The 14,849-nt window shown below is 46.7% G+C and overlaps 1 pseudogene; it reads left to right on the top strand.

Annotated features, from left to right (window-relative positions):
• The first annotated feature begins 1,529 nt into the window (after window positions 1-1,529).
• LOC136110605 (ral guanine nucleotide dissociation stimulator-like 1) lies at window positions 1,530-13,362 on the top strand (annotated as a pseudogene).
• Window positions 13,363-14,849: the final 1,487 nt, after the last annotated feature.

The following is a 14,849-nucleotide window of genomic DNA, read 5'->3' as shown; positions in this document are numbered from 1 at the left end:
ATAAACATTTTCCACTATTTTTTTTTTCTGGAGTTAATGTATTTCAAGATTTGATCTGTCTATAATGTTTGAGCTTTGTATAATATTTAATGTTTCTATAATAAATAAACTTTTAACCACTAATTTTTGTCTGCAGTGATTATATTTAAATATTTGATCTTTATGTAACATTTAATCTTTTATAACTGTCGGTGTTTCTGTAATAAATACGTGAACTGTTCCTGCTCACGTGTGTCTGGCGTTAACCTCTTTTCCTCTCAGATTTCATCACTCCTGGCAGTTGTGGGGTTTTATTCCCCCTCACCCCCAAATCTTGCACCCCAGATCCTGACCCCAAAACCCTACACCCATGAAACCTACCCCTCCAAATCCTGCACCCCAAAATCCTCCACCCCCAATCCCTGCACCCTCAAAAACTGCACCCCTGGATCCTGTCCACCCATAACTTTCACCCCCAAATCCTGCTCCCCAAAAACCCTCTACCAAAATCCTTCCTGAGCCTCCAAACCCCTGCACCCCCAAATCTTGCCCCCCAGATCCTGACCCTGAACCCTGCAGCCTCAAGTCCTGAACCTTCATACCTTGTCCCCCCAAACCCTACACTCTCAAATGCTGAACCCCCAAATTCTCCTCCACCAAGCCTGCCCCTCCAAAGCCTACCTCCACAAATCCTGTCCCCCAAATCCTGCACCCCCAGATCCTACACCCGCAGATCCTACCCCCCAAAACTCTTCAGCCCAAACCCTCACCCCAAATCCTGCACCCCAAAATCCTGCCCTACCAAAACCTGCACCCCAAATCCTGCACCCCCAGGTCCTTCCCCTAAACCTTGAACTCAAAAAGCCTGCACCATTAGATCGTCCTCCCAAAAACCCTGCCCCCCCTAAACCCTGTCACCCCAAACCCTGAACCCCCAAACCCTGTCCCCTAGGCCCTACCACCCCAAACCCTGCATCCTCAGGTTATGAACCCCCAAATTCTGCCCACACAAATCCTGCACCCCAAAACCCCACACCCGAAATCCTGTCCCTCCAAAATCTGCACCCCAAAATCAAGACCCCCGCAAACTTGCACTCAAAACTCTGCACCCTGCTATCCTTTCCCCAGATCCTGCAACCCCAGTTCCTAAAGACATGAAACCTGCACCCCCAAACCCTCACCCTAAAGCCCTGCACCTCAAGATCCAGCTACCCTGAACCCCCAAATCCTGCACCCTCAAATCATGCACCCCAAGACCAAGGCCCCCCCAAACCCTGCACCTGCAGACCCTACCCCTGCACCTCTAAACCCTGCACCCTCGAACCCTACAACCCTAAACCCTAAATCCTGCCCCACAAGCCCTGCACCCCCAAATCTGTCCCCTCAAACACTGCACCCAAAAACCATGCATGCTCAAACCCTCCACCTCCGTGTCCTGAACCCCCAAACCCTACACCCCAATTCTACAGTCCAAACCGTGCACCCCCAAGTCCCAAACCCACAAAACCTTCACCCCCAAGTACTGCCACCCCAAGTCTACCCCACAAACCATGTGCTGCAACACTGTACACCCTCAAATCCTGCATCCCATGATCCTGTTCCCCAACACCCTGCACCCACAAATCCTGCACCCCAGAAACAATGCACTCCCAAACCCTGCAACCCCAGATCCTGCTGCCCCGAACCCTGCACCCCCAAATCCTGCCCTACCAAACCCTTCACCATAAGCCCCTGCACCCTAAGATTCTGCTACCCTAAACCCTGACCCCCCAAACCCTGCACTCCAAAATCCTGCACCCCCAAATCCTGCACCCCCAATTCCTCCAGCCCCATGTCCCAAACCCCCCAAACCCTGCACCCTCAAATCCTGCATCCCCAAAAACCCAGCACCCCAGACCATTCTCCCCCAAAACCTGCATCTTAAACTGTGCCCAAACCCAGCACCTCCAAACCCCTGTACTCCAAATCCTGCCCCCCAAACTCTGCATTCACTAATCCTCCACCCGCCAACTGCAGCCCCAAACCCTGGACCCCAGAACCCTACAGCGCCAAAACCTGCCCCCCAAATTCTGCAGCCCCAGTCCTGCATCTCTTCACAAGCTTGGCCCGGATATACAGCTGAGGGCAAATGCTTGTGCACTTGTGTGAGTGCGCGTGTCTTTCCCATAGCTGTTTGGGAGTTTTGCACAGTCACGTGTGGTGGCACAACTGTCAACATCTAGGATATCTGCAGGCTGGACCCGGTGTGAGTGGAGACAGAGTGCCTGAAAGTCCGTGTTCATCAGTGCCTGCTGAATCCATCCGTCTCTCTTAAATTTGACAAGAAACTTCTTCATGGTGAGGGTGGCAGAGCCTGGCCCAGGCTGCCCATGGGGGTTGTGGAGTCTCCTTCTCTGCAGACATTCAAACCCGCCTGGACACCTTCCTGTGGAACCTCAGCTGGGTGTTCCTGCTCCTGGATGAGCTTTCCAGGTCCCTTCCAAGCCCTGACATTCTGGGATTCTGTGATTCTGTGAAAGGGTTATTAGACATTGGAACAGGCTGCCCATGGCAGCGGTGGAGTCACCATCCCTGGAGGGGTTTAAAAGGCACGTAGATGAGGTCCTGAGGGACATGGGGCAGTGCCAGGGGTGGGTTGACGGTTGCACTCGATGGTCTCTTCCAACCAAAATGTTTCTATGATCCTATCTATTTTTTGCATTGTAATAGTGTCTGAATTTCAGGGTTCATGTGATCTTGTCCCGGTACTTTTGCAAGGACATTAAAAGTAAATGTGTTGCTATCTGCAATTCAAAACTGTTTTTCCGTTGTTTTTCTAACAGGCTCGGAACTTCCCCTTTCGGAACCTGTCTCTTTGGAGATGCTGGAGAAGACCAAGGAGGAGGACACCCAGGCAGAAGAGAGACGAGGAAGATGTGGAGTCTCTGCACAGCCTTGAGGAGACTCTGACCAAGCCAACCAAGGAAGAAGTGGAGAGCCCAGAGTGTACTGAGGAGACTCCAGAGCGCGTTGAGGAGACTCCAGAGCGCATTGAGCAGACTCTAAGCGAGACAAGAGAGGAAGATGTGGAGACTACAAGCAAGGTATCAGACAAAGACGCAGAGACTCCAGAGCGCATTGAGAACGGTCTAAGCAAGGCAACAGAGGAAGACACAGAGACTGCAGAGTGCACAGAGGAGACTCCAAGCGAGCCAACTGAAGAAGACGTGGAGACTCCACAGAGCCTGGAAGAAAATGTGAGGAACCAACCTGGGGAAGATGTGGAGGTTCCACAGAGCGTTCAAGAGGCAAGTCACTGGTGCACAGACAGTTCTATATGACTTAGGGATATTTTAGAGTTAAAAGAGGTAAAAAAAACCCAGAAAAGCAACCCCCAAAAAAACCCCAAACCCCAGCTTCCCCAAACCAGGATTTGGTTGCACTGCACTCAAATGCTTTCTAATTGAGTTGTTGCTGTGCTTAAGGCTACAGTAGTCAGTAAAGCCCTGAAACTTTAATTATTCAAGTGGTATGTATGAAGAAAAAGCATTATGTGGTTGCAGGGGGACCAGTATATGTATTTCTGAAGTTAATTGTTACATCTATTTTCAATTCTCTAGTGCTTTGCTCCTCAACATGTATCAGCATGTTAATACAGCGGCTGTTAGTGGTGGGGTTCAGGAGATCTGGACTCTCTGGTTTAATTCTTACCTCTTTCATTGACTTGTGCAGTAAGTTGTGCACTCAGCTCCTCTCTGCTTTCAGTTAAAAGCCCAAAAAGGGCCAGGTAACTGAAGGCAGCTAAAAAGTGGCAACTGAAGTGAGCGTTGTTGAGGTGTTGTGAGATCCTGGTGCTGGCATGCTGGTGTCTGCAGCCTGCGCTTGTGCAGGGACCATGTTCCTTTCTCTCTGACTTGTTTCTCTTGGCCCTTTTCCTGGCAGAGCACAACTGAGGATGGAGCTGAAGACGCACAAGAAGGAGCTGTTGACTGCGACAGCCTGAGAAGAGCGCAGATCCAGCAGACTGACAGCGAAGGAGCAAGATGGCTCGGGGTGAGTAAAGCTGGCATGGTGGCCAAGCCCCCAGCTGATCAAAGTGTCCTCACTTCATTGCAATCGGTGCAGCTGTGGCAGTTTGAGCCAGAGGGTCAGGAGGTGGGTAGAACTTTCATGTTATGTTGCGATGTTTCTACATTTTCTTCAGGATCCAAGGCAATAATATAAGAACTTGCTTTGGTGTGGTGTCCAGGTTGGTAGTATAGAGACTTTGAGTGGCAGATTTCCCATCTCTGCCTCCTGTTTTTACCGGGAGAAACAGCAGAAAGTATTTTTGACCTCCTGTACATTTTCCAGCTGATGGGAAGAGTTCTTAGTGATGCTGCATTTGTAGAGTGAACTGAAAAGCGTTGGCTGGTAGTGGATGTGTCTGAGAGAAATGCAGCTCTAACTGAAAATTTCATAGAACCGGTGTTGAAAGGAATACAACTGTTTTTGTTCATTTTGAGTGAGTGGGGCTTTATTACCAATTCCTTTAAGTACTGAGAAGCTTGAAATCTTGCTTAGTATCTTCTTGTAGAGGTTGGAGTAAGTGAAGGAACTTAGATCTTTCATGCTGCAAGAAGTCTGAGAAACCTTTCTTAAACTTCTGGATGCTAAGAAAGCATCTGGGGTTTTTGAATGGTTGGCCCTGTTATAAGAGAATGGTCAGTTTCAAAGGCAACCAGGAGATTACAGCTTAAGCACTGGAAACACTTGCCTGTTTCAATAAGAAATGTCTTGATTGTCCTCCAGTATTTGATACAGCATTTGGTGTTTGGAGAGCCCAAACCGACAAAATTGTTTAGTAACAAGAGATGGACTATTCCTGTGAAAAGGTGGAATGGAATCTGTGTTTCGTTGTGCAAGCTCTGTCGGGGCTCTGGCTTCTGTCTGAGTTTTGTGCTTTGTCTTTGTTTCCGCTTTGTAGGCTGAAGGGGACCAGTTCCCTGCAGGACACACTGTCAGCCCGGACGAGACGTGCAACAGCAGGGCCCTGAAAGCTGGAACTTTGGAAAAGCTGGTGGAGACGCTTCCGACGGCCTTTGCCGATAATGACTTCACATACATCAGCATCTTCCTCTCCACGTACAGGGCCTTTGCTTCCACCAGCACAGTCCTGGAACTGCTCCTGGACAGGTGAGAGCCGGGACAGAATGGAAACTCAGCCGTCATTTATTATACACGACAGGGGGATGTTGACAGAAAAGAATCCTGCAAAATTCAGGATTTCAGCGTAAACACACCATGTGTAAATGCACGTTGCCCACATCCCAAATCTCATTAAAGCTTAAGCGCCAGGTGGGGAAAGCGTGCGTGGTCTGACCGCTAAGGAACCAAACTGGGACCGACACAAGAAAACCAATACAGCTTGTCCCTTAAAAAAAGACCAGTGCACGGGGGATATGTGCAAACCCTTCATCTCTGCCGCAGCTTCCCCAGCCACGGTGGAATTGTCCAGCATGAAGCCCTTGTCTTCATGCCAATTGTATATGAATATGCCAATATCTATATGTTTATGCCAATTGTATATGGATTACGCTATTTGGGTTGCTCAGTAGAGGTTCCTCTAAACAGCCATCTCATTTTTTCAGATACGGAAACCTGGAGATCTCGGGCTCTGAAGAACATGGAACCCAGAATTCCCCCGGATCCAGCACAGTGCTCAGGACGTAAGTTTGGTTTTGCAGCGCCCAGCGAGCCCCAGTCAGGGTTCGGTGCTGGAGCGGGACGTGGGCAGCAGAGCTGTTGTTTCATTTGACAATTCGCAGCCCTGTTTGCTTCAAGGAGCTTGTGTAAAGGCCAAGTATCAGCTGTCTCATAACACATCCAATAATACAACGCAGAGAAAATATGAATGACTGCGCTGGTTTCTCAAGGTGTAATTGAAGAAGCAGCCTTTAGTTTCCTATGAAGTATTATCTTAATAATATTTCTTGCCTAAAAAGAACAAATTAACTTCTGTGCTCACAGAAGTGTCCATACTGCCCTCACGTGGGGGATGAATGTCTCAGTGTTCCTGTTGTTATATTAGGTACAGATCCATGCGATTGCATCAGTACCTGCTGCATACAACCCATGTGTTCTCTCTGAATTTGCTCACAGTGCGATGGCATCGATTTTACAAGCCTGGCTCGACCAATGTGCCGACGATTTCCGAGAGCCGCCCGAGTACGTGTGTCTGCAGAAGGTGCTGAGTTATCTGAAGAAGAACATGCCCGGCTCTGACCCGGAGAAGAGGGCGCAGAACCTCCTGGAGCAGTTCCAGAAAGAAGAATGGGAGAATGATGGTAAAGTACCTTTCTCTGCTGTCTGTGTGTTCTCCCAGCATCAAGCCTGACACATCCCCTTATCCAGGGCACAAAGCTTCCTGTGCCGTGAGCCGAAAAGTCGTAAGAGCTCACGTGGTATGTGAATGAGTACTGGAATCAACTTCCAGCCTTAGTAGGCAGACTGAGTTCTACTACATGCATTTTTCTCACGTTACCTGCGTGTTTTTCAGACCCCGTTGGCTCTGGAGCGCATAACGGTAGGACTGGTGTGCAGAAAAGGCCCAGGTTTAGACTTAGTGCTGCGGCAGCCAAGGCTGCTGATCAGTTCTGTACAGCCCTGCAGCCCTGAATCCAGCTCTGGTTTAGTGCCGAGTCCAGCCCAGGGCGTCCGGGGGCCTGTCCTGAAGCTGCTGGAGCCACGATTGGTTTCGTATATTTTGCATTACTTTCTCTCCTCATCAGTAGTACTAGCAAAGCATGTTTTAACTTTCCAACTGGTCTCTCTCCCTTCTCCTCCTCTTCCCTTGAAACGTGGACAGAAGAGCATTCTCAGCGTAATATTTTGGGGGTATAATTGCAGTCTTGTCTCTTTGCAGTTCAGCTGTTTTTCAGAGTATAGAATGCATAAATGCTGACAAGCAGATTATCAAAGTTCTGCAGTGTTAATAAGGAGTTGTTGTGGGGGGGTTGGCGGGTTTGTTCTTTCCAAAGAATGGTTAGTGAATGGGTTAAGGCACTTCTCAGCTAAGAGACCCTGAACAGCTCAGTTCTCCCTATTTCTTTTTCTTCTACCTTCTCTTTGCCCATTTAATCTTCTGGACCTTCTCTATCTCCCTAAAATATGCAGCACGGTGAGGCCGTTACCCCAGGCAGGTCCCTTTGCATGTTCTGTTCTTCTGTGTAGTGATTTTCCAAATATCTGCTTTGATTACTTGTTTTCTGTATCAATTCACTGACTCGTGTTTTCCCCGCTGGCCAGACGCGTTCCACAGCCTTTCTCCCTGCCACCCGGACGAGGAAGAGGAACTGGAGATCAGCGGCCCAGAAGAATTCTCGCTGTTCCAAGAAGACCTGGTGGCAGAACAGCTGACATACATGGATGCGGTATGTAGATCATAGGTATTACTTGAAATGCTCGGGGAAAGAGTTCTGGGCTTCTCATTGTTTGTTTGTTTGTTTTTTAACTTATATCGGTGTAAGTCTGTTGTTCCAGAACCGCTCTGTTGCTGGGACACAGAGCGCAGCTCTGCTTGGTTATCCAGACTTGCTTCATTGATTGGGCTTTTCCTTCAGTTCTTCTGAAGGTGTTTGTCTTTTTGTTATACAGTGTGGATGTAGACTGTGTGGCCTCTTTTGCAAAGTTTAGCATTTGACCCCTCAGAAATAGCGTATTTTGACTGTATCTTAGGCTACCTCACCTGAAGATGTAGAAGTACTTTGTAACTGTAGTGCTCCGATTTGGCTTATTTGTATCAATCTCTTTCAAAAGTATCATGATATAGAAATCTTTCCCCCTGGTAATGTAAGTGATAGAAAGGTGTCTTTTATTTTTCCAGGACAGTTTAGCTGACAGTTCTTTTAGGGCGTCAGGCCTAAAGAGTTATACCAAAGTGTATATTTTAAACTGGAGAGAAAACCAATATTTCCCTTTTAATACCATACTGGATTCAGCTGCAGTTTGTACTGTAACCGTGCATTTCTTGCTGTGGGCAGTAGCGCTCCAGGCTGAGTTGGACACCTCTGTTTCCCTCTAGACACTCTTCCAGAACGTTGTGCCCCACCACTGCCTGGGCTGCATCTGGTCCCGAAGGGACAAGAAAGAGAACAAACAGCTGGCACAGAGCATCAGAGCCACCATCTCGCAGTTCAACGCCGTCACCAACTGCGTGCTCAGCACCATCCTGGAGAGCAAAGAATTAAAGACACAGCCAAGAGCGAAGATCTTGGAGAAGTGGATCCGTATCGGACTTGTAAAGCGTTTATTCGCGACTGTTTAACGTTCCTTGTGCGGGTGCCGTGGAGCTGGGAGGGGACAGGGGGGTTGTAGCGGGGAGTGATATTTTTGATGCTCAGTATTTGTAGAGCTGCCCGCTCAGCAGGGAGAATGTGCAGCAAGCAGGACACGGGGCAGACAGAAGAGCACTGACTATTGGTGATGCTGACGTTTAACGCTCCTGTGTTTCTAACCGCTCCTTTCACAGCAATGTAGGATCCTGAACAACTTTTCGTCTCTGAAGGCCATCGTTTCCGCCTTGCAGTCCACCTCGGTTTATCGCCTGAAGAAGACCTGGGCCTGCGTTCCAAAGTAAGGCTGTGCAGTGTGTCACTGGATGTGTTTTGGTGCTTTTATCTTTTCTGTGCCCAACTGTTAACGATTCTTGAGAAAAAAATTGTCCCCTGATCTGATTCAGAGTGCTTACAAACAACTTAAATCATTTAATCTTTTCCTGTACAGGGACACAATGCTGATGTTCGAAGAGCTTTGCGAAATCTTCTCCGACTGTGACAACTTTGCGACGAGCAGGGAGCTGCTGCTGAAGGTGGGAATGAGCTTGAGTTGCCAGGTTGTGATCTCACCCAAAGCCGAGCTCAACCCTGTTCCTAACCAATGAGCTCCCGTATGCGGTGCTTTGGGGAAGACGGGTCTGTAAATCCCGGCTTTTCTGCTGGGGCGAGAGGTGCCGCACAGCGAGATTTGACGCAGAGGAGTTACGAATGAGCACTTTGGCTTATATACCGCTCTGTGCAGACATGAACCGCTGGCTGAGATACCAAGGATGATGTCGTGAAAGCATCATTTACAAGAGCGCTGTTTGGTGAAGCAGACTAGTTGTATTTGGTTTGCTTCCACAGGAGTATTCTAATTAGTATAATTATTACTTCTCAGTCAATTAATCCACCATTGCTCTGACCGTTTGCAGGGAGTCACACAAGGCACGGTACCTTACCTGGGTACCTTCCTCACTGACCTCGTCATGCTGGACACAGCCCTTCAGGACTATCTCGAGGTAATTTGGGGCAATTTTTGGAATCCTAAATCTCCTCCCTCCCTTGCAGACACTGTGTCTGCTCCTGCATCTTCCACTGGGTGCTAGTGCAGTTCTTAAAAAGAGAGGAATGTATTTAACAAATAGACTCAGGTACACGAGTGCTGTGGCTTATCCTAGAGCTGGAAACGGGTCTTTGTAGAGGCCTTTGGTCAGGGCAGCTCTGGCCTGTCCCTTGGTGTCGCTACTTCATCCTGTTCATCCTGTTTGTGATTAACTCCAGCCGAGCCTGTGCTCTTCTCCTCTGATCCCTTCTCTGTCCTTCCAACAGGGCGGCCTGATCAATTTTGAGAAGCGGCGAAGGGTAAGTGGAACGGTGACTGTTCTGTGATCGTTAGTGCCTGACGCTCTCTGCTAGAGCGTTCTCTTGGCGAGGCCTGTTGTCTTTGCTGGGCGTATCCAACAGCCGCTCACGTTACTCAGAGGGTGAGGAAGGAACAGTCCCCGGCACGCTGTGAACCTCTGCCGGGCTGTGCGGGGCGGCGCGGGAAGAGAAATTCCTTTTAGATGCGGGCAGCAGGGGAAGAGGAGCCGCAGGGCACTCGCTGCCGCAGGAGTTACGTCTGGGGCACGTTCCCCCCGTTTGGTGTTCACGGGAACACGTTACACGAGCGTGTTCTGTGTGCTGGGAGCGCATCAGACCTGCTGGCGTGAGACCTTTGCTGGCCACAAGATGCAGTCTGTGACCATCTTCCTTGTGCTGCAGTAAATAGTTGTGGGTCAAAGGTGCAGAGAGCGAAGCGGGTACCTGGGACCGAGAAATCAAGGCTGAGCGTTGCCTTCCAGCCTGAGCCTTGTTGGTCAGAGATCGGTAGGAGCGAAGGTGCCGGGGTTTCCTCTGTCCGAGGGCAGTTTGTCCTGGATCTGTTGCTGCGTGTGTTTAGTGTATTAACGAGACTGGCTTGATTTTTCTAATTAGAATTCCTATTTTATTATTTGTTTTCTTAGGAGTTTGAAGTAATCGCACAAATTAAGCTGTTGCAGTCCTCATGTAACAGCTATTGCGTGACAGGAGATGAGAAATTCGTGCAGTGGTTTAGGAGGCAGCGGCATTGAAGTGATGAGGAGAGGTAGGGTCTCAGCCCAGCTGGCGAAGCAGCTTTTCTTCCCCCGCAGGCAGGTTCAGGTTCTCTCAGCCTTGAGCTCTGCGCTGCCAGGAGCTGCTCCCGGAGAGTGGAAATACACACGCACAGAGCTGCGCTCCTCCTCGTGGGGATGAACCCTCTGGGACGTGGGAGTGACCCAGGGCTTCTCAAATATGGCCACTTTGAGATATTTAACTAACGGTATTGCCTGTTCTGCAGTTTCCGTCTGTCACGTGAAATTGAAGGAGCAGCTCCTGACCAGAGCACCGCAGCGGGCAGAGCTCAGAGGAGCGTGGTGAAGAGATTCAGCCTGTGAGTACAACGGGGAGGGGGTTTGGTGTGTGAATATGAACTGGAATAAATCAAACACCAGCTGACAAACCTGGCTGGGGATCCAGAGCACTGCAGTGCTGCGAGGAGACACCGCCAGCTAGAAATACGTATTGCTGTTGTCTCTTTCTATTGGTGTAAGTAGCCATGAGGGTTATCGACTAAAGACTGCAGAAATAACTCCAAGGTGTCAGACAAAGGAACAATTTTAGTGCTGGATTATAAATTCAATTCAAATTTGCAGCAGCAAAACAGAGCAAATAAGGATAGAGTCTAATTTGCTATACACACACAAACAATAGGCCACTCGAGATAGGAAAACACAACAGCAGGTCAGATTGTTGAAGCAAGTGACAGCTGTGCTCAGCCCAGCTCTGTTGTGCTTTCTTTTCTCCCCTAGGCCGTTCCTGGGCTTGGGGGTGAGCGCCCTCAGCACACCCGTCAACGCGCAGCCCAAACCTGCTCCAGGTGGGAGCTCTGGGGACAGCACCGTCACCATCGTCCCTCCCACCGACACTGCTGAGGAGCCTCAGCACAAGGTAGGGCCCGGGCCCTGTGTTCAGCACAAACAGCCTGTGCGAGGCTGCTGACGCTGCCGGCGGCCCCAGGCGCTTGCCCAAGCCTGTGGATCTTGACTGGAGCGTTGCTGGCAGTGGAATGGAGGGACCTGAGCTCTGGGAAAGGCGATTTTGGGGGGAGGGCTCATGTACATCAGCCCAGCCTAATTCTGGGGCAGGCAGAGCAGCTGAGCGAGTGAGAAGCAGGTGAGGTCAGAGCTCACCAGCCCTGTGGTTTGACCTGCCAGGAACTGCCCAGACCAAGCCTGGGCTGGGCTGGGTTCCGTTCCCAGGGAGCTTTGTCCTGCAGACTCTGCTCTCTTGACCTAAGCTGCCTTAACTGGGTTGCCGAAGCCCTTGTTAAGGCTGTTGTGCTGAAGAGTGTCATCTTTAGCTTTTGGATCTTTGAAATTAAATGGTAATGAATGTGTTTGATCTTGTCTCCCCCCTTGCTGCCATCTGATGACAAGTGCTCCAAGAAGTGCCCCGGCCCCGTGACTCCCGTTCCATCAAAAGAAGTGCCGCCAGTCCTGCCAGTCTACAACCAGCAGAGCGGAGAGAGCTGCATCATCCGCACCAGCGTAGAAGAGGACAGAAGCGGCAACATCTACAGGAGCATCCTGGTGAGTGGTGGGAACAGCAAAGCGCTGTTATTGTGGGTGGTGTTTTCACCCCAGGTGACTTGAATGGTGCTTTTAGTTTCGGAAACACCTATTCCCTGATCAGACCTCCTTGACAGGGAACGTGACCGATGTTACAAATCAAAACATGTGGAGCAGGGGATGAATGAGAGGTTTGCAAAGAGCATCTCTCAAGGTTTCTGGCCTTGAAATTGAAGCTTGTATTTGATCAACAATGCCAAGGGAAGCACTCTGAGCAAGTGCCGGCTTTGCTGCCCCTGCTCTTCTGCCAGCGCCGGCTGTTGTGTGTCCAGCTCAGCACTGGGGTGTGTGAGCTGTGACACAAGGTGCCCCTTCCCCAGCAAACCCAGCTCCAAGGCCCAGAATCTTTGCAGGACATCGCAGAAAGTGTTTAGCAGGGGAGACTGTGGATTAATGGATGTCTGCAAACAGCAGCTGGGGCAGCTCTTGCTGCGGATTCGATGGCTGCTGAGAACAAGGTCTCACCTCTCCGAGTGGTTGCTCAGGAGAGCAGAGGCTGTGATTTCCTGCTGCATTTCTAGAGCAGTGTCTGTTGTCTTGAACTAACTCCACCCCCAGGTGTCGCAAAGAGCGTGTTTTAGCGTCTGGCAGAATCTGCGACTTGGTTACCAAGCGACTCCTTGCAACTCCCTCTTTGCAGCTGAGTAACCAAGAGAAGGCTCCTGCTGTCACCCAGCGAGCCGTGGAGAAGCACAACCTGCAGTCTGGCTCGGCTGAGGATTACGAGCTGGTCCAGATCATCTCCGAGGACAAAGGTGGGGAAGCAGAACTCTGCTGCTGCTGCTGCTTGAAGAGCTCTGCTGCATTTTGCCGGCAAGAGTAACATGCGAAGCGACGTCAGAAACGCCATCGCCACGTTGTCCCAGCTGCCGGTGAGAATAAACCCCCAACGCTGAGTGGGGCGCCCATTAACGCTCGCTCTGCTCCCTCTCTTGCGGAGCTGGCGATCCCACCCAAGGCGAACGTGTTCTACGCCATGAGCACCCAGGGCAACTTCGACTGCATCCTGAGAAGAAAAGCTGCAGCACAGGAGGAGCCCGCACTTCATGGGTTGTAATGGCTGAGCTCTGTATAAGATTTACTGTTTATATTATAAGTATGTAAACTTTTTTCCCCCCAGTTTTAGTCTGGAGTTCATATATTTTAATATGTGACCTGTATATAATGTTTGAGCTTTGTATAATATTGAATATTTCTATAACGAGTATATTAACTTTTTTCCAGTTTTTGTCTGCAGTTAATGTATTTTAATACTTGATGTGTTTATCGTATTTAATCTTTCCATACTTCTACAGAAACCTGCAATATTATATCATCTTTTTTCTACTGATGTCCGCTTGGAGTTACTATATTTAAATAGCTTAGCTTTATAGAATATTTTAGCTTTGTATAATATTTAGTATTCATAGAATAAGTACGTAAACTTTTTTCCACTAATTTCTCCTCGGAGTTAATATATTTAAATGGTTTAGCTGTATCTAGTATTTGAGCTTTATTTAATGTTTTTTATTTAACATACTGATATTTAATATTTATGTGATATTTTTATTTAATGTACTAATGTTTAATATTTATTTAATATGTTTATTTAATGTACTAATATTTAATATTTATTTACTATGTACATAGACCTTCCCCAATAATTATTTTCTGGAGTTGATATATTTTATTATTAAATCTTTATATAATATTTGATCCTTGTATAATATTTAATATTTATATGATAAGTATATCAACTTTTTTCAACCCATTTTTGTCTGGAGTTAATGTATTTTAATGTTTCTTCTGTATATAGTGTTTGAGCTTTATATCACATATCTAGAGATGCCTATAAAATAAATAGATAAACTTTTTTCCACCCTTTTTTTCTGGAGTTAATAGATACTAATAACTGAGCTTTATATAACACATAATCTTTATTTAATATTTATCTAATAAATACTTGAACTTTTTTCCACCAATTCTTGTCTGGCATTAAAATATTCTAATATTTGATCCCTATGTCATATTCAATCTTTACATAGATGTAACATCTCTATAATAAATACGTCACTTTTTTTCCACTAATTCTTCTCTTGAGTTAATATATATTAAGATTTGAGCTTTTATATCATACACAATCTTTATTTAATACATAATCTTTATTTACATAATAAATATGTGAACTTTTTTCCCCCACCAATTCTTGTCTGGCGTTAAAATATTTTAATATTTGATCCTTATGTAGTATTTAGTTTTTATATATATGTAACATTTCTATCATAAATACGTAACTTTTTTCAACTAATTTTTGTCTGGAGTTAATATAGTTTAATATTTGATCTTTAGATCATATTTAATCTCTATATATTATTTAATGTTTCTATAAAAATACGTAAACATTTTTCCAGTATTTTTTGATCTGGAGTTACTAGGATTAATATTTAAGCTTTATATAATACATAATCTTTATTTAATATTGATATAATAAATACTTGAACTTTATTCCACCAATTCTCGTCTGGAGTTAGTATATTTTAGTGTTTGATCTCTAGATAATATTTGATCTTTATATGATATTTAATCTTTATCTCATATTGAATGTTTCTATAATAAATAGATTAACTTTTGACCACTAATTTGTGTCTGGAGTTAATATATTTTAATGTCTGATTTTGTATTCTATTTAATCTTTATTTAATATTTAATACTTATATAATAAATATGTAAACGTTTTCCCACCAATTCTTGTCTGGAGTTAGTAGATTTTAATGTTTGATCTTTAGATCATGTTTGAGCTTTGTATAATATTTAATGTATCTATAATAAATAGATGAACTTTTTAACACTATTTTGTGTCTGGAGCGAATGTATTTAAATATTTGATCTTCGTGTAACATTCCATCTCTATATAACCTTTAAT

Source organism: Patagioenas fasciata, chromosome 20 (assembly GCF_037038585.1).
Source record: "Patagioenas fasciata isolate bPatFas1 chromosome 20, bPatFas1.hap1, whole genome shotgun sequence".
Classification (NCBI taxonomy): domain Eukaryota; kingdom Metazoa; phylum Chordata; class Aves; order Columbiformes; family Columbidae; genus Patagioenas; species Patagioenas fasciata.
This window is presented reverse-complemented; position numbering and strand designations above follow the sequence as displayed.